Source organism: Leopardus geoffroyi, chromosome B4, assembly GCF_018350155.1.
Source record: "Leopardus geoffroyi isolate Oge1 chromosome B4, O.geoffroyi_Oge1_pat1.0, whole genome shotgun sequence".
Taxonomy (NCBI): domain Eukaryota; kingdom Metazoa; phylum Chordata; class Mammalia; order Carnivora; family Felidae; genus Leopardus; species Leopardus geoffroyi.
In genome coordinates this window covers 52,069,456-52,089,812 of record NC_059341.1, presented here as the reverse complement: position 1 = coordinate 52,089,812, position 20,357 = coordinate 52,069,456, and the positions used below count along the sequence as shown (strand labels likewise).

Genomic DNA, 20,357 nt, shown 5'->3' with positions numbered 1-20,357 from the left:
CAGAGGTGAAAATTAGTTGCCCATTAAGCTTGGACAAGTGGTTTAAATTGAATAGTGGAATAAATGAATGCAATTTTGAATGAATAAATAAATTTAATTGAGTCAGAATAGGCTAATTAAAAGCAATGGAGCAGATGGAGCCTTTGAAATATGTAAGAAAGAGAGTGTCATGTGATGTTTTGTACCTTGCCCACTCCTGAAAATGCTAGACAACTAACTACTCAGTGGGGCTTTCAAAATTTTGAAGAGAAATGCCCCCATGTCAAAAAGTGGTCCAGTGCAGCACGGTACTTCTTCAAAGCCTCAACCTGATAGCTTTTTGTTAGAGCGAGAAAGCGGCTGCTGCTTGGTCATATTGGGTTGGGGACAATGTTGAGCCACAACTACGAAGAGCAGCTTTGATAGGATTCTTTGTGATATTAATATGGCGATGCCTTAAAGTTAACACTCTGGGCTAGGGAAGGTACCTGGAGGTGGGGAGTGGGGGCACAGTTGACTACTCATAACCTATATTCTTTTCCCTTCATGGCAGAATGTCCAGGGAAGTCAAAGGATCTTTGGAGGTCACAACTTACCTCCAAAATCAAAGGGTAGGAGCCCATATAAGGGACCAGGCACCTGAGGTCTGAGTTGAATGGATTAAAAAATCCTAGTATTATTTGCCTGTTGCCTATTTCAAACTGTATTTATATCATAGTCCTAAAACAGCTCGTTAGCTAATATCCTAAGTTGAAATTTTAAATATTTAGCATGTATACATTTGTTTATTTATATGTCACCTTGTTACGGATTTAGGGTGGAATTGAGAATACATGTCTAAATTTGATAGAGCATTAATTCTGCTTTAAGATAGTAATTGCCAGTTTTCCCCTCATGTACTTGAAAGATTGAGAATTGACGCATTTGAAGTAATTTTCTTCTGAATATGGAGCTCTGAGGGCAGCATCACTATCTCTGAAGTATGAACTTGTGTATTTGAGGGCCCTTTTAACAGGTCTGAGAGGTTTGTGAAAGGAAAATGTTCATTAAGCCCAGGCCTAGGGGGAAAAGGTCAGTCTAAGTTACTCAGAGAAAACATTTAAAAGGGATCATGCAATTGTAATGAAAAAAATAAATAAATAATTGGCAGAAAATTTGTAAAGAGAAGAATGAAGTTTTGGTGAAGAATGTGAAATATAGCAAGGAAGATCAATGTCTTTCCTTATTTCCTATGATGAGCAGTTTAAATAACTAAGAACAGTTTGATAATCACACTGCCTCAAATGTAATTTCTTTTTTATTAGTTTATTTTTCCTGATTGTAAAAGCAATCAATGTACATTGCAGAAAGATGAGAAGTCCCTAACATAATTTCAAATAAAGTGCTGAAGTCGGCTTAAGGGGAAAATGAAATCAGACACAAGTTGATAGATTTTAATACTGTATCCTTCATAGGAAGTGTTCCAAAAGAGTATTAGGAAAGAATCACAGTTGGACCGCAACAGACCTTTCCTGAAATCTCTCCCGACTAGTATTGATTCAGTTTAGAAGTGGGGAATAACAACAACAGCAGGTAGTTGGGCAGGAGAACTAATTTGTGGACATCAGTGTTCTGTCTTCATGCGATTCTGACAAGAACCTCTTCCTTCTTTTTTTCCACTGCTCGGGACCGCTCCTTCCAGGCAGAGGCAAGCGGAGATCTGCTTTCACAGCAGTGGCCCCTGTTAAGAGACTGCGGAGTCATCCACTTTGCGGGTACTTCAATGTTCTCTCTCGAAAGAATCAAGCAGTCATTGCTTTCACAGTGGGCCTTTCGCTCTATAACCACGAAACAGTAAGCTTTTCTTCTGAGCTGTGCTATTTGATTGACCAATTTTATTTTTAAATCTACCTGGTGGACTGGATGCTGTAAAGAAGAAGCAAAGCGTTTTCTACCCGATAGACACATGTATAAATTAACAAGCTACGTAGCATCGCCATGTAATGAACAACCCTTATTTTCTTTGCACTATAAATAGTAAGGAGTCATCTAAAAGGCTAGGAATCAGGCTGAAGATTTTTCTTTAATACTACATTTTTAGGACTCTGTAGATATTTTGTGGAAGTCTTTCTCTCTGACGCTTAATCTAATTAAGAGTTAATTGAGACTAAAATGATGTTCAGTCTAAAAGGGCTTAGAATAAAAGGCTTTGCCCAAACAGTATTTTTCACTGAAAATAGTGAGGTCTTTGTCTTTCCTTTTTTTATTTTTAGATTTCACTTCTAAACTGCAGGGAAACACTGCTAGCGTACCTGTATTTGCAGTGAGTTGTTATAGCCCAGTGTCAGAAGAGTAAGATAAAATAAGAATACTATAATAGTTCTGTGGGTAACAAGTGCAAATGAATGAATTTATTACCTAATGAATGTTGTTGAAGAGAATGTCAGGAGTGGATTGTTTCTGTGCCTTTAATGGTAATTCAGCGTTGAGGTGCTATCAAGAGGTGAAACTATGACTTCTTTGTTTTGTGATCAAAATAAAACCAAAATACGTAGGTGCAATACAGTAAGTAGTTAGACTTTGCTTTATCTTGTAAACAAGAGGAGCTTCTGAATATTTTCTCTTTTCCTTTAAGGTAGCTTTTGTATTTGGAGGCTTAGAAGAAAGCATTCTTGTGATGAAGTAGAAATGATTTACATGACGAAAATGTTGATTCTGAAGTAATTCTATTAACAAGACTTTCGCAGAATCAGAAACTCTTAAACTAGCACTCAGGCCCTGCTATGTATGATCTAAATGTCATTAAAGTGATCCTAGAGTACACCTTAAGGGGCTGAGCCAGATGTAGTTGATGATTTACCCTCTTCTAAATAAATGGGGAGCAAATACCATCATTTGACCTGGGAACCAAGATTGGTCAGAGTCCCATCATATATCCAGATTGTAATCAATTTCCGGCTCTTTGTATTGAGAAAGAAACTTTGCAGTTTTTTGTTTACTTAAGTAGCTGGCTTTCTGTTTATAGAAGTCCAATTTTTAAAGCCATAGGTAATATCTGGCTAAAATTTACTTGGATGACAATCCATGGGTGTATATAATGAATAATCTGTTAAGGCATAAACGAGATAATTTGTGTCTGATGATTAGCTCCCAAATTGGTTTTTATAAACGTAGTAGTAGAGAGTAACTGTAGAATGTTAAACCTAAACAATCACACAGAACAACAAAGACAGAAACAATTAAGCATCCTTAAAACAGAGAACAAGCAGGTCTGACGGTAATAAGCCACAGAGCAATGGCTTACAGCATAATTATCTGATGCTCATATTTTTCAAGTTTCTAGTGAGAAATATCTCACTTTAAAATAGCTTAAAAATCTGGCTGAAATGTACAGAAAAGGTGATACTATGCAATTTGCAATTAGCATATTGTCTACTCTGGTGGCAAACTTTTCAATGGCCTTGCAAGGTCTACTCGTGTAAAATCAAGTCCAAACTACCTTGCGGAACCAAAAAGGCTCTGTGTGGTTTGGCCTCTGCCTTAGGATTCTGGCCTCCTCTCTTCCAGTCTCCTCCCTTAGACTTCCAAGTCTCCTCCCTCAGACTTGTCTCTTTGTCTAGCTAAATCCTACATATTCCTTAAGAATCATTTTAGGAATCTATTCTTCTGGGAATTGTTCCCTTGTCTTTTTGCAAACATGGCAGTATTCAGCCATAATGGTTATTCCTAAAATTTCTATATAGTAGCTACATTATGTTGGACTCATAAAATGCTTCATTATTCCTTCCAGAGTGTGCAGTCAGCTAGAGAGTTAAGGTTATAACTCTATGCACACAGTTTTCTGGTATTTCTTTCTTAGAGTGGAGCCATTAGAGAAAGAATTAGAGAATAGAACAGCTCTGAACAACTTTTGTTAAACATGTAGTCCAAAGGAGATTTGGGGGTAGGATAAGGCAAAGTCACCATTGTCTTAAAGTTTCTTTTAGAGTAGTGTATCAGAAAACACATTAATCTAGCCTTTTTTTCTTAGTAAGCTCCCCAGTTCTTATGAAAACTTGACTAGACAGGCGATGAGCTGCTAGGTTATGGTTTTTTTCCTAAGAATAGAGTATTTAACTTTGCGATCTCATTTTTTCCTCTCATTCCTTTTGGGAACACATGGGACTATTTCCATAGATTCTCTTCTCAATTTTAATGTTAAACCATTTTTCTAAGATTGCCAAATTCTTCTTAAACCCCCAGTAGGACAGCCTGGTGCTTACACGGTTTCTATTGTACCAATAAGGCTCAGGTAAGAAAAGATGTCTGGATTGCTGCTTTAATATTCATTCAATAGTTCAGGAGGCAAATACATCTCCATATCGGTCTCATCTGCTTTTAGCTATTTAGCTACAGCCTTTAACAGCACTAAACAACAAAACATTGATTTCCCCCCCCCCCTTGATTTTGGGAGGGGTTGGGAGATGCAGGAGGAAGGGAGTAAGTGAACCTTTAAATCAAGTTCAATCAGTGAAGACTTTCAGGGAGCAAGCCTTTCCTACATGCTTTTATGCCTTCTTTTATAATATTCTAATATTCCCTCTTAAAGGGAGAGGAAGAGATTATTTGAGACTCTGTAAAAGTTGCATGGGAAGCTAGTTGAAGGGGCCAAAAAGAGAAGGCGCAGACTTCTTTTCTTTTTGGCCTTTAACACTGTAAAAAATGACAGCAATATCATAGACTATATTTACAGGGCCAGTTCTTTCCAAAGCAATTTGCCTCATATTATCTCATGTGATCTTCACAGGAAGGTTAGGGCAATTCATATGACACATTTCATTAGACAAAGTAAGACATTTTAGTGGTTGTCTTTTCTCAAACACAAAAGTAAAATTCTAAGGTTCTTTCCAGGTCAAAGATGCATACATCTATAAAAGTATTATTAGGGGCGCCTGGGTGGCGCAGTCGGTTAAGCGTCCGACTTCAGCCAGGTCACGATCTCGCGGTCCGTGAGTTCGAGCCCCGCATCGGGCTCTGGGCTGATGGCTCAGAGCCTGGAGCCTGCTTCCAATTCTGTGTCTCCCTCTCTCTCTGCCCCTCCCCCGTTCATGCTCTGTCTCTCTCTGTCTCAAAAATGAATAAAACATTAAAAAAAAAAATTAAAAAAAAAAAAAAAAGTATTATTAAAGTGTGGTTCATTTTGAGTTGTCTCCAAACACAATTTTTTGAAAGTTTTTATTAAAAAAATTTTTTTTTTAATTTAAGTAATGTCTGTCCATGTGGGGCTCGAACTCACAATTTTGAGATCAAGAGTCGTATGCTCTTCCTACTGAGCCAGCCAAGTGCCCCTCCAAAACAATTTTTATTTTTTTTAATAACAGTTTATTCACATATCATAACATTCACCCTTTTAAGTTATATAGTTCAATGATGGTCAGTATACTAACAAAGTTGTGCAACTACCACTACTGTCTAATTTTAGAATGCATTCATCATCCCTTAAAAAGAAACACTTAACCCATTAGCAGTCACTCCACATTCCTTCCTTCCCCCCCAACTCCTGAAAGCCACTAATCTACTTTCTGTCTCTATGGATGTGACTGTTCTGGACATTTCATATCAGTGAAATCATATAATTCGTGGCCTTATGTGTCTGACTTCTTTCATGTAGTATGATATTATCAAGGTTTATCCGTGTTGTAGCATGTCTGAATACTTCATTCCTTGTTATGGCTGAATAATATTACGTTATATGTATACCATATTTTGTTTATCCATTTATCATTTGACCGACATTTGGGTTATTTTCATTTTTTGTCCATTATGGATAATGCTGCTATGAACATTCATATACAGGTTTTGGTTCGGACACCTGTTTTAATTTCTTTTGTCACTTAGGGGTAGAACTCCTGGCTTACATGGTAACTCTATATTAACTTTTTGAGGAATAGCCAAACCGTATTCCAAAGTGGCTATACCATTTTATATTCCCAATATAAATTCCCAATATATATTCACCAATAGCCTATGAGATTCCAATTTCTCCACATTTTCACCAACACTTGATATTGTCTTTTCCAGCAATTTTATGTACCTGAGTAGATGTGTAGTGCTATCTCATTGTGATTTTGATTTGTTCATTTGATTTGCTCATTTTCATTGTTCATTTCCTGAATAGATAATGGTGTTGAACATCTTTTTCTTGTGCTTATTGGTCATTTGTAGATCTTCTTTGGAGAAATGTCTATTCAGATCCTTTGTATATTTTTAAATTGGGATATTTGTCTTCATGTTATTGAGTTGTAAGTGTTCTTTATATAGTCCATTATCCAAGTCCCTTATTAGATATATGATTCATAGATAATTTCTCCCATTCTATAGGTTGTCTTTTAGTTTTCTTGATCGTGTCCTTTGAAGCACAAAAGTTTTCAATTTTGATAAGGTCCCATTTATCTGTTGTTCTTTTGTCACTTGTACTTTTGGTGTCATATCTAAGAAAACATTACCTAATCCAAGGTCACAGATTTAGTCCTATGCTTTCTTCGAAGAGTTTTATTCTTGTAACTCTTATATTTGGGTACTTGATCCATTTTGCATTAATTTTTGTATATGGTATGAGGTAGGACTCCAGCTTTATTCTGATGCATGTAGCTATCCAGTTGTCTCAGTGCTATTTGTTAAAAAGACTATTCTTTCCTTATTGAGTTGTCTTGGCAACCTTGTTGAAATTGAATGACCATAAGTGTGAAGGTTTATTTCTAGACTCTTTAGTTTTATTCTATTGATCTATATGTCTATCCTTATGCCAGTAGACAATTAATAACTTGCCATCTTAGAGATTTTTTTATCATCTTTGTTCAATATCAATTTTGCTATCTTCTGTGAGAAGTATTTTTTTAGAACTCAAGGAAACAGAATCATGAAAGAAAATTATTTATGCAATATTTCATGATTATTCTCATACGTCAATTCCTTCAACAAAATGATCTAAATACAGGGGAGTGTTGCTAGGGAAGGAGCATAAGTCTAAAAGTAAATCTCTCAAAATGTTTATTTTTTTCTCATAAGAGTTTAAAAACTATCATAAAGTTTACAGTTATTAAAAACGTGTCTTATGTCACTTGTCTGAAAGTACACATTTCCTCGAAATAAAAAATATCCCTAGACAGTTTTTTGTGTTTTCAAAGAACTTAAAATCTAACAAACAATGACTTTTATTCAAAGACTATATTATACCTAAGAAGCTGAAGCAGATGTTTTGTAGGAAAATTTGTAGAAAACTATGATCCCATAGCAGGACTAGAAATTTTGTTTTACTTTATTTATTCATTACCTACACATTAAGAACTTAGTGCTTACTAAGTACTGTGTGACCAAGGCTTGAGACCATTTTTGCTTTGGGGTCTTAGGCACTAGCATGGGGAAACTGATGGTTTATATCTGTGATGGTTTATTTTGAAATGCTTCCCTACCAGTATATACTGTGTATTATAAGGAACAATTGTGAAAAACTTTAAAATGGGTAAAATTTGTGTTAAAAGATTTGCTATTATCATAGCAGTCTATTTAGAATCTGACATTTTCCTTCTTAGAACATCAGAATTTCCCATCCATCCATTCAGAATTTCCCATCCATCCATCCATCCAACTAATTTATTTATTCCGTACCTTCCGTGTACTAAGCAGTGTTCTGTGCCCTAATGATGCAAGCAATGAATAAAATAGAAAAAAAACTCTGCTCCCTTGAAGCTCACATTCTGGTGGGTAAGGGCTTAAGACAAAACAAAGTAAGATACACATATAAAATATATAAAATATTAGGCCCTTTTTGGAGACTGTCGTTCTGTGGGTACCCGTTTTGGCAAACAGGTGCTCAGACTTCTGCAGAAAATGACTTTAAAATCTTTAAGAAAGATTTGGCTATTTCAAAACTCTTTTTTGCATTTTGAAACATTGTTTTGACACGTTGGAAAATGTATTACTCATCTTTTAATAAAACTTGATGACTGTAGAGTGGACCTCAACTTTTTTTTTTTTTTTTTTTTTCTCTTTCCTTAAACTAAAAAGCCTGCCAATCTAAAAGCCTCAGAGCCTTTTGGGGACAATTTGAATTCAGCTTTGAGGGTAAACTGCTCCTTTGTTTTGGGAAAATCTCTTGACAAGGCTTTTAGATATGCAAATAAAAGCCTTCTTTTGAAAGTTGTTCCTTTTCCTCTTCTATTATAGTTGGGGAAGGCCTAAAGGTCGTGCAGTAACGGGAAACAGATGTTTCAGATGGAGATGGTGGGAGTTCTGTAGACGGGGACATTGAGAGTATCCTTATGTTTTCTTTAGAGACTTTTTTCCCTGTAAATGTAGACCCTGAGGTCTCTGAAAATTATTGTTTGTTCTTGTGGGGATTATGTATGTATTCTCACTCATGCCGTTGTCCAAGCATTTGCCAAAGATTAGAGGGGAGACACAAGTAGGGTAGAAAGCATGCAACTGGACAGCTCAGAGACAGGGAACCCTAAAAATGATTTAACTGAGCTGGTTAAAGCTTATTATTCTAGACTGTTCTGTTGAAGCCCCACAAAGAGTGTTATTCAAAATCAGGGGCGCCTGGGTGGCTCAGTTGGTTAAGCGTCCGACTTTGGCTCGGGTCATGATCTCACAGTTGGTGAGTTCGAGCTCCGCGTCAGGCTCTGTGCTGACAGCCCAGAGCCTGGAGCCTGCTTCAGATTCTGTGTTGCCCTCTCTCTCTGCCCTTCGCCAGCTCGTACTCTCTCTCTCTCTCTCTCTCTAAGAAAACAAAACCAAAAACAAACAAAAAACCAAACCAAAACAAAAAACTTAAAAAAATCAAATAACCTCTAGAGTTTATCTAGAAAATGTGCAATTATTGAATTATGATGGATTGTACTATTATGACTCCAATGGGTTGGAAATAGTATGTCCTTATAAATTACTGTGGGAAGAAGACAATTTAGGGGCAGAGAAGTACACATTCTTGGAAGCAAATTTCAGATTTCTACTCTCTCTGAGTTAAGCAACAGTTTTGCTTAGACTATGGGGTGCAGACAGAGCTCCTGAACCTCTCCTGTGGTGGAGGGGGTGAGCTGCCCTCTGTTACTTGGAGGAATTGTGGGAGCCAGACAAGAGATTCTGAGGTTGAGTTTGTAGTTTTAGGTTCTAAGAAAAGTGGTCACTTCTAGTAGCAGTTTAAACTACTCTTTGCTTGGTTGGTCTCTTAGTTATCCTAACTCTGTTAGAAATGGCCTGTTTTTGAGCTGTGGAACATTGGGGACAGGACTCTCTTGCCCTTAGGAAGAAAGGATGAAAGTATGGTAGTCACAGTGGGAGACAGGTGGACCTAGCAGAGGAGATTTCTGAAGGAATTGGCACCTATAGTTAGCAAGAATGTGGTGAGAATTTAATTTTTGAAACTGAGACAGGTGGGGAGTCTGAGCTATTTTTATTTGACATTAAGAAATATGATCTTCTTTTGGTGTTCTAAGTTTGTGAGATCTATGACATATTTACTTAGTCAACATTTATTGAACTCCTCATATGTGCCAGGTACTGCTGAATGTATTTGGAATATATCCATAAACAAGACAGACAAAAATGTCTGGCTTCATGGAACATGCATTGCAGTGTGGGAAGATAGACAATAAATGAGTAAATAATGTAGTATGTTGGAAGATAGTAAGTGCTATGAGGAAAAGTCAGAGCAGGTAAAGTAAGGGAATAGAAAAGGGAATCAGGAACGTAGGGGTGAGGAGTTGTTGAGTGTTGCCATATTAAATAGGTAGTCAGGGTTGGCCTTATTGAGGCCAGACTTGAGGGGGGTGAGTAAATCAACCATGTGCGTATCTAGAAGAAGAGTGTTTCCTGCAGAAAGAACAGCCAGTGCCCTGAAGTGGGTTTGGTAGGCTGAATAATGGCCCTACCACATATATTTATGTCCTAATGCCTAGAACTTGTGAATATTATCTTATATGCAAAAGGGACCTTGCCAATGTGATTAAGGATCTTGAGATGGGAAGATTATCTGGATTATTCAAATAAACACAATATAATCATAATAAGAAAAACACAGAGCAATCAAAAGCCAGAGAAGATGTGATGATGGAAGCAGAGGTTGGAGTAATACAATTTGAAGATGGAGTGAAGAAACATACGTGGCCACTAGAAGCTGCAAAAGGCAGAAAATAGATTCTCCCCTCAGAGCTTCCAGAAGGAACCAGCCAGGCTGACACCTTGGCTTTTGCCCAGTGAAATTGATTTAGGACTTCTGACCTCTAGACTGTAAGAGAATAAATTTGTGTTGTTTTAACCCACTAAGTTTGCAGTAATTTGTTATAATGGCAGTGGGAGATTAATGCAGTGTGAGTGTGCCTACGTTTGTTCATGCAACAGAAAGGCCAGTGTGACTGGAAGGAGAGATGGTAGTAGAAAAGGTAAGAGAGATAAAAGGGTTGGGGAGGCTCTCAGGAATCCAACTGACAATTTTGCACAGAGGGGTGAGTGATCTGACTTTTACAATAGACTGTGTGTATGTGTGTATATCGGGAGAAGTTTGGATCCTAGGGCAGTAGAAGGGAGATCAGTTGAGCAGCCTATTTCAGAAATCAGTAGAGAGATCAGATGAAGGTGGTAAGATCCACTTTAATGATAAAGCCAACAGTATGTCTTGAGAGGTTTGAGGTGGGATAGGAGAGAAAGAGGAGTCTAGGATGATCCAAGATATTTGGTCTGAACAACTGGAAGGATAGAATCACCCGTGAACTACACTGAAGAAGACCACAGGTGGAATATGGAACTAAAGTTTGAGTATGTATTAGATATCCAAGTGGAAATGTTGAGTAAGATTGGAGTTCAAAACATGGCTTGGGATGGTGATACAAATTTGGGAGTTGTTGACAATTTACATGCTATTTAAGCTATGGGATTGGGTAAAATCACTGATGGGTGATTGCAGGCAGAGGGGACTAAAGCCTCGATACTCCAGTGTTCAGAGGTCTGGGAGAAGTAGAGGGACTGGAGAACAAGACAGAGAAGAGCAACCAGCGAGAAAGGAGGATAAGAAAACAGGTTTTGTTCAAGTGACAACAAATTCCTGTATTTTAAAAGGACAATACACATCACTCCACAGCCCCAAGAAAGAGGTCACTACTGGGACACGGTTCTCACTGTCTCTCTTGTTTCTACACATTTTGTGAGCAGAGGCACTGACAGTTTTTATCCCAGACTATCTCTGTAAGGATATTTGTACAGTGAACAACCTTGGAAGATAGAGATAGTGTCTCCCTCTGGAGCAGAGAACAAGTTTGTTTACTGTCCAGTATGATAAGGATAATGCCTCCTTCCAGAACAAAGTTTAGGCCATGTGGGTTAGTTGCATTAAAAAAGATTGGGGATTGCTAAGCTTGGGTTTCCTCAGCTGTGACACAAACCCCCCTGGGCCCCTCTGGATAGCCCTTGAGAGTCCAGGGGTGGAAGGAAATTGGCACAAATAAGAAGCTCCTGTTCCTTGCTGTGCTGTGAGTAACAAGGTCCTTTGTCTCTGACCCAGGAATCTCCAGGCTTCTGTCAGCATGACACTGTGGCAGGTTAACTTGTCAACTTGTGACTAGGGTAGAACCTCAGGCCCTTCACAGTTCTTGACAGTCACAATTCTGTAATTATCTGGATGTATTGATAATTATCCTGTTGCACATGAAAATAATAAAACACTAAATTCTTTGCATATTAACAATTCTAAAGGATAATCTTTCTTTTTTTAATTTTAAATTTATTTTAGAGAATAAGCAAGTGTGAGTGGGGTAGAGGGGCAGAGGGGGAGAGGGAGAATCTTAAGCAGGCTCCATGCTCTGTGCTTAAGCAGGCGCAGAGCCCAATGCAGGGCTGGATCCCATAACTCTGGGATCATGACTTGAGCTGAAATCAAGAATTGATCAAGAGTCGGATGCTCAACGGACTGAGCCCCCATGTGCCCCTAAGGGATAACCTTTCTAAAATTGATCACGTATCTTCCCATTTTCTCAAAGAGGAAGACTCTGATGTAATCTATGATGTATGATCGGGCCCTGAAGACCTACTGAGTAATATAGAGTTGTCTGGGTCTATACCTGTAATTCACAAACTGTCCTTTATGAATGAATTACCTGATGTGCTTGCGAATATTGTACTTTGCCACACCCCAAAGATTCTGATATGGGTCTCAGGACTTTACATTTTTAACAAATTCTAATGTAAATGCTCAGGATCACGATGAGAAACTCTGCTCTCTGTAAAATGGTTCTGGACTAGCAAGGGTTTAACCTCTTTTGACTGCATTTAATAGTTGCTTATCCTCTTCCCTCACTATACATTGGAAATTATTTTTTATTAACAGTGTGACTACTTCAAGCAGTTTCTCACTACTGCTTCCTATTCTCTTTGCCCTAAGGAACACAATAACCCATCTTGCTAGAGTTGTGTCTAAACAGAGTTAAAAGAAGCTATAAGTGAAGGACAGAGTCGTTTTCCTGGTGTAACACCATGTGATCTTTGGTGCAAAGCTTTTGTAACTAGATTGGAACTGTTTAGAGTCTTTTTAATTTACTTTTTTGATTATCAACTGTGTTTCAGAGAGTCAATGTTGCCATAAACGCTGATAATTGAATTGACTGATTCCAGTTCTTTCCCAGAAAGAATTTGAAGTAGCTTTAACCATATTTACTGATAACCAATAGAATTTACTAACAATCCTTTCCATAAAGAATTTGAAGTAGCTTTTGCAATTAAAAAAATTTTTTTAATGTTTATTTATTTTGAGAGAGAGGGAGAGAGAGAGTGGGGGATAGGCAGAGAGAGAAGGAGAGGGACAGAATCCCAGGCAGGCTCTGCACTGTCAGCACAGAGCCTGGCATGGGACTGGATCTCACAAACTGCAAGATCATGATCTGAGCTGAAATCAAGAGTCAGATGCTTCATGGGCTGAGCCACCCAGGTGCCCCAGCTTTTATGATGTTAATAAAAATACAATAAAATAGAAATGGAAATAGAACGAAGGAAAAATGATGAATGTAAAATGGTGCCATATAGGTTACTTATTGCCACATTGAGCTTCATATTTTGAGATTCCTGGCAGTCAATGCAAAGGGGAAAATACAACATGTTACAGTTTCTTCTTATTTAAAAGCAAGAAACAGAAACCTTAGAAAAGATAAAGCTTTTCCTGGCAGGATTTTCTGGAATAAATTTTGTCCAAGGGGATTTTTCTTTATAGGATACATTGAGTGATAGGTTCTATAATCTACCCAACTATTTTTTAAACAGCAAAATGAAATGGCAAATTTCTTTTGACTTCCTTATAGCAGCATTTCATGGAAGCTAAAGGCATCATTAAAGCATAACTCAGTCAAAGCAATGCTGTGAGGTGCTGAACTCCTGTGAGTCACAGATACATTATTTTTATAATTTAATAAAGTGAGGTATAACTATGTTTAATTTTTGCAGGAACAAAAACTGCTTGCAGAAAACATGTTCACATTTATCTTCCGGGACAAATGGCTGATGTAATATTTCTCAATGAGAGAATGTAACCATGACATAGAATGTACCTACCTCTCTGACTCACTCGCTGAGTTCACACATCCCACACTGTGTTGCTTTTCTTACATAGAGAGCTGAAAATACTGTATATGGATCTTGCTGTTTGTGGCTTTTGTTTCTCAGGTTGTCGTTCTGCTTGCCACGGTGATTAAAAGCTGCTTACTTTTTAACTCAAGCCCTAAAACTTGAGGGTACTCTTGCCCTGTTATCACTTGTGCTTGTGTTGTGTGTTTTGAACATGTCATTCATCACTTAGCCCTGAGGCTCTGTATAAAAATTACCACCTTGACTATAAGACATTATGTTAGCCAACTGTGACTGAAAATGGTGTTTAGATGCTAGCTGTCAGCATGGTTTGAAACTCCCACCTCAAGATGGAAATTGCAACAACAGCAAAAAAAAAAAAAAAAAAAATCTAACATACCTGTAAACACAATGCTAAAGAAACAATGGCTGCCAATATCAATCAAAACAGAACAATTGTAGAAAGGAAGGACCAGTGAATAGAAATTTGCTGTAAGTAAAAAAAAAGTAGGCATTTATCTTTTTAAGTATCCAGCTTAAGTTAAAAACAGACAACATGTTACACAGTGCTTTATGATGTATTACAGCAAGATAAAAATTTCTGCTAGTTTCAGGTTTTTACTTGTGTGGCTGGAGATAACTTCTGTGTATGGTAAACATCTTTGTTGTTGTTGTTGTTGAATGAATTTTTCCTTATACTTTCTTATAGTTCTCTCAAACCAACTTCTTTCTTAGGGCCTAGAGGCCCTTTCTCAGCTAGAATAACATTTGTGTTTTTAATTGGAAGGCCAGCATAAAATATCTCTCATTTCTATTTGAGCAAGTTTTTCTGTGTTATCTTGATATGCTTTTTACCATTCACCAGCAAGGAGCATAGCAACCAAGATAATTATATAAACACTCTATGTAAAAATATTCTATTTAAATCTGTAATTACATAATAACATAATATATAGTAAGCTATATTTTCAGATCACTTCTCAAAGAGAGATTGTAAAACTTGTATAGAGATACGTGCTCTGGGACATATAGGTCTCTGAAGACAAGAAGAGATTTTAAATTTGAAAACAAGGTTAAAATAGTCTGTTTTCCAGATTTCTCATTTGGTGTCTTAAATATTAAGATGTTATAGCAATAAAAACAAATATTTGCCACTTCACAAGAAAATTTTATTCTTGATAAAAAATGATAATGATAATCTGAATCAAATGGCTAAGCATTCTGGTCATAAATTCTTACCCTCCAAGTGAGCAGTTTAGATATTTTCCAGAATGCTTGACTGGACATTGAAGAACCTTTTGGGGGCTATCATGGCGGGTAAAATGGGAATTTAACAGTGGTGGTAATCATGGCTTCCCGTAGCTAAACACATCCTCCATTCGAGTGTTTGCTAGTTCTTGCAAGCCAGGACAATTGGTAAACAGTCCCTGTAGGACGGAGAAAAGAGAAAACCAAAGTAGTTAATAAGATAAACAAAATGGTTTTGTAGGTGACTATGATTAAGTGATAGGATAAAAGCCAGTGTAACAGGTAGAAAGGCAATCTGCTTTTTTCTGTTTAGTTTTTGGGATTTATTGATCCTATCATTAGTTTGTGGTTCATGAGTTGAGAAAAGGCCAAATTAAGAAAGAAACAAAAACAGGAAAGAAACAAAAGAAAAGGCCTAACCATTTAAGTGGGTGACTCAGGAAGAGTAATGAATGACTCAACTTGATTTGCCTTCTTTTGACAGCTTGATGTTAACTTTGTTTTTCCCTCTTGGCTTTGCATGAAAGTAAATAAGAGCTCTTTAAAGCCAAATTATATTTTAAAATAAGTAAGCCTATTATTTATTGAGCATTAGTATATCTTTTTAATGGTGGCAACATCTTAAATTGTCTTAAAATTCTAGTTGGACAAAGTTTTCTATTGTTGCTTTGTCACCATTACTAAAAACTAAGACAAATATTTAATTTTTTAAAAAAGTTTATTTATTTCTTTTGAGAGAGAGAGAGAGAGAGAGAATGAGAAGCGGAGGAACAGAGAGGGAGGGAGAAAGAATCCCAAACAGACTCCATGCTGTCAACACAGAGCCTGATGTGGGGCTCTATCTCATGAGCCTGAGCTGAAATCAAAAGCTGTACACTCAACCGACTAAGCCACCCAGGTGCCTCACTAAGAAAAATATTTTAAAAACTACTATGTAAAACTAAAGCACTAAATGATATATCCAATAAGGGGTTATTATCCAAAATATATAAAGAACTTATAAAACTCAACACTCAAAAACCAAATAATCCAATTAAAAATGGCAGGGCGCCTGGGTGGTTCAGTCTGTTGAACATCCAACTTTGGCTCAAGTAATGATCTCACAGTTCATGAGTTTGAGCCCCATGTTGGGCTCTGTGCTGACAGCTCAGAACCTGGAGTCTGCTTCAGATTCTGTGTCTCCTTCTCTCTCTGTCCTCCCCCGCTTACACTTTGTCTCTCTCTCATAAATAAATAAACATTAAAAAATTTTTTTAAAAAGTGGGCAGAGTACATGAATACACATTTTTCCAAAGAAGGCATACAGATGGTCAACAGACACATGAAAAGATGCTCAACATCATCTATCATCAGGGAAATGCAAATCAAAAGCACAATGAGATATCATCTCACACCTGTCAGAATGGCTAACATCAGAAACTCGAGAAACAACAAGCATTAGTGAGAGTGTGGAGAAAAAGGAACACTTGTGTACTGTTGGTGGGAATGCAAACTGGTGTAGCCACTGTGGAAAACAGTATGGAGGTTCTTCAAAAAATTAAAAATAGAACTACCATATGATCCAGTAATTACACTACTGGGTATTTACCTAATGATACAAAAAGCTAATTCAAAAGGATATATGCACCCCTATGTTTATTATAGCATTATATACAATAGCCAATCTATGGAAGCATCCCAGTGTCCATTGATAGATGAATGGATAAAGAAGAGGTGGTGTATATATCAGAAGATTATTCAGCCATATAAAGAATCAAATTTTGCCACTTGCAACAACATGGATGATGGATGGATCTAGAATACAATGCTAAGCAAAATAAGCCAGTCAGAGAAAGAAAATACCATATGATTTCACTCACATGTGGAATTTAAGAAACAAAACAAAGGGAAAGAAATAGACAAAACCATAAACAGACTCTTAACTATAGAGAACAAACAGATGGTTACCAGAGGGGAGGTGGGTTGGAGAATGGGTGAAAGAGATGAAAAGGATTAAGAATACACTTATACGGGGGTGCTTGGGTGGCACAATTTGTTGAGTATCCAACTCTTGATTTCGGCTCAGGTCATGATCTCACAGTTCATGGGATCAAGCCCACGTTGGGATTTGTGCTGACAGTGTGGAGCTTGCTTGGGATTCTCTCTCTCCCTCTATCTCTGCCTCTCTTCCACTTGCATTCACTTGCTCACTGTCTCTGTCTCACTCTCTTTCTCTCTCTCTCAAAAATAAATGAATAAATTTTTTAAAGAAAAGGGCACACTGGGGTGCCTGGGTGGCTCAGTTTGTTAAGCGTCCGACTTAGCTCAGGTCATGATCTCACAGTTTGTGAACTCGAGCCCCGCACTGGACTCTGTGCTGTCAGCTTGGAGCCTGGAGCCTGCTTTGGATTCTGTGTCTCTCTCTCTGCCCCTTCCCTGCCCGTTCTCTGTCTGTCTCCCTCTTTCAAAAATAAACATTAAAAAAAAATTTTTTTTAAGAAAAGGGTACACTTATCTTGATGAGTGATATATGGACCTGTTGAATCACTATATTGTACACCTGAAACTAATATAACACTGTATGTTAACTACACTGGAATTTAAAAAAATAAAGCCTTAAGCAACAGTGTTTATTCTATTCTATTATTGCTATAGGGTGGGCATTCTACCCTATGTTCTCTTCCAATTTTACAGATTAACAAAATTGAAAGTAAGTGGGTTTAAGGAATTCACTCAAGGTCATGTGTATTAAATACATTGTGGGGATTTATACCCAGATTTGTCTAAATGGGAAATTTAAATCCAGGTTTACCTAATTCCAAGGCTGGAGTTCTTTCCATGAGTTTCCTAAATAATGAGCTCACACAGTTTTAGCTTGATTGATTATATTGGAATCAGCTAAGCAGAATGACTTTCACCACAGAGCACTTATGAAAAGAAAAGAAGTCAAAGAGACCTGTTTCATCAGATTTGTTCAGAAGAAAACAGATTTACTCTAGAGAAAAGTTCAAAGGGTTCGAAAGTTCAAGGACCCATAGGAAGAAGGCTTTTCTTCAAAAGAAAGGATTTTAGGACAAATGTTGCTGTAGGGCAGTGTTTCCTAAATTTACCTTACTATAAGGCTCAATTGTGATGCTTGTTAAAAGATACAGATTGTTAGCCCTCTCTTTTAGAGAATCTGATTCAATAGGCTTCATGTGGTGGGACCATCAAATATGTATTTTAACGAGGACGCTTCCACCCAGGTTGTTTTTTGATCAGGCAAGTTCAGGAAACATTACTTAAAAAGGATGGATCAATATTCTGAACTCCCAAAATTTATCACAGTTATGTATTTTAAATATTGGAAAGAATATAACAAAAAAAATTCATTCAGGAGATTTTGTTTGGAGGCGTCTGCAAACAGAAAGCTGTGTGAAAAAAAGAAATCAGAGTAAATAGGGTTCAAGAAAAATGAAAGATGGCACACTCATGTTATTAAGAACCTTTCCGGATGCATGTGACTGGAAACTAGCTCATTCTCTTTTTAAGGAACAGTGTGTGTGTGTGTGTGTGTGTGTGTGCGCGCGCGCTAAAAAAGTGACGTGAGTACCCTCACACGCTGTCATTATTTTCCCTTTATTTTGCACCATATTTAAGAATTTGTGTAAATTGTGAATATTAATCATATGAAGTATTGTAAATAAACTCAGTACTGTAATTAAAAATGTATATGTAACTCTGAGTCAGATCCAAGCTCAAATTAACCATGCCCCTCGCTTTTCCTTTACAGTTGAATGGAGAAAGGACATGTCTTACCGGCCAACTAACAAGCTTCTTCAGGACCTGCCCAACTCCCAGATAATGAGTACATCTTATTTCATTTCCTTTTACACCCAACCGTTCCCTAAAGTACCTGTTTGAAGTGATAAGTTATCTTTGGAAATTGATTTATGTTCCAAATTAAAAGTATCAGTTTTGTTTTGTTAGTTTTCCAGCGATATTTCCAAATAAAAATTCTGAGACTTCTTTGCCTGTGCCTTAGCCTCCTTCCCAAAAAAGATTTCATTCTCAATAGTTGCAATGATGAAGCAATATAATGATATTTACACACATTTTACTGAAAAGTTGCAAAGACTTTCAAATATTTTTAGCAGTTTAAAAATAGTGGTTATGCTGGCAGCTTTTAAAGCAAAATGTCCTTTAAGATCAAGGACAAAAGAGACAATAAAAGAGAAACCACTCATTCAACAAATCTTAAAAAAGCCTACTATGTGGCACATTACAGTAAGTATTTTGGGAGTCTTGGTATTATTTGTTATCTAAGATAGGATAAGTGTTTCTGGAAGATTAGTCCTCTAAGTCTTTCAGAAATCTGATGCATGACAGCTTTTTTGCTCAGTAACATTTGGAGATTCATGGGATTGTTGCCATCCCCAGAAACGTAGATAAGCAAAGTTGGTCATTGGCACTCCTTCCTTGCCCTGTTCCTGCTCCTTCTGGTGGTGTCCCTGCATACCCCATGCATGTCCTGAGTGCTGTCCCTCTGGAATTTCAAAAGACCTCATTCCTGGCTCCCTGCCCAGCTCTGCCCTCTCAGAGTGTCTCTCTTTCAAAATTACCCATTTTTACCATTTATAATGAGTTTGGGTTGGTATTAAGATGGTATTGTGATTAGCAACACACTAATACTTGAATCCTGTTAGGCCTTCAGCCACTTGTTTTCTTCAAGTTCCCAAGGAGTATGCAAACATTGCGAAGGAAAGCGAGGAAATGCTCAACTCTGTGCTAGAAGAGAACGTGGTGAGTGAAGCCTCAGGCTAGAAGAGCCAGGAGCGTTCCCCTCCTTCAAGCTAAATTAGAACCCTGAATCTTACTGCTGTTTAATAAAACAGCAGTAAGACCCATGAACATACTCATCAGTTCTAAGATGGAGACAGAGAGAGGCAGGTTGCAAGAGAGATGGTAGGTGTCCCTGGTTTCCCAGGAGGCTCTGGCCCGGCTGTCTTGTGGGATAGCAAATCCTTAAATGTGTGTCTAAGATGTGCCTCCCCTCCTAGAGCACAGTTTAGAGATGGTTGTGAATGATGAGCCTCTCCTAAAAGCCATGAAGTTTTCTGTACTAGCTTTTCTGTTACACTGGGCACAAACTGGTATTAGTAGATTAGACCTAATTTCTGAAATGCTGGCTCTAAGCATTTATGTGGCACTCTTAAATAAGGCAGGGAGGTGTAGTGCAGAGAGGAGGAAGCTGGAAGGCAGGCGTTGTATTCTAGTTGCCCTTCCGTTACTTAGTGCCACTCAATGTTAGGCAATTCACTCAAATCCTCTGAACCTCAGTTACCTGATTTGTAATCTAAGGATATTACTACCTTAGATATTTTCTTTTTTTTCTTTTTTCTTTTGAGAGAGCGAGAGAGAACACGTGTGAGTGAGTGAGCGAGGAGCAGAGAGAGGGAGAGAGAGAATCCCAAGCAGGGTCTGCACCATCAGCAGAGAGCCTTACTCGGGGCCCTAACTCACAAACCGTGAGATCATGACCTGAGCTGAAAACAACAGTCAGAGGCTTAACACACTGAGCCACCCAGGTGCCCCACCTTAGGTATTTT

The 20,357-nt window shown here is 37.7% G+C and overlaps 1 long non-coding RNA gene across 1 annotated transcript; it reads left to right on the top strand.

Annotated features, from left to right (window-relative positions):
• The first annotated feature begins 1,417 nt into the window (after positions 1 to 1,417).
• On the top strand, positions 1,418 to 18,783 carry LOC123591399. The gene is made up of 2 exons (XR_006709303.1): positions 1,418 to 1,733; positions 18,542 to 18,783. It is a non-coding gene; the product is annotated as an uncharacterized LOC123591399 (long non-coding RNA).
• The last annotated feature ends 1,574 nt before the right edge of the window (positions 18,784 to 20,357 follow it).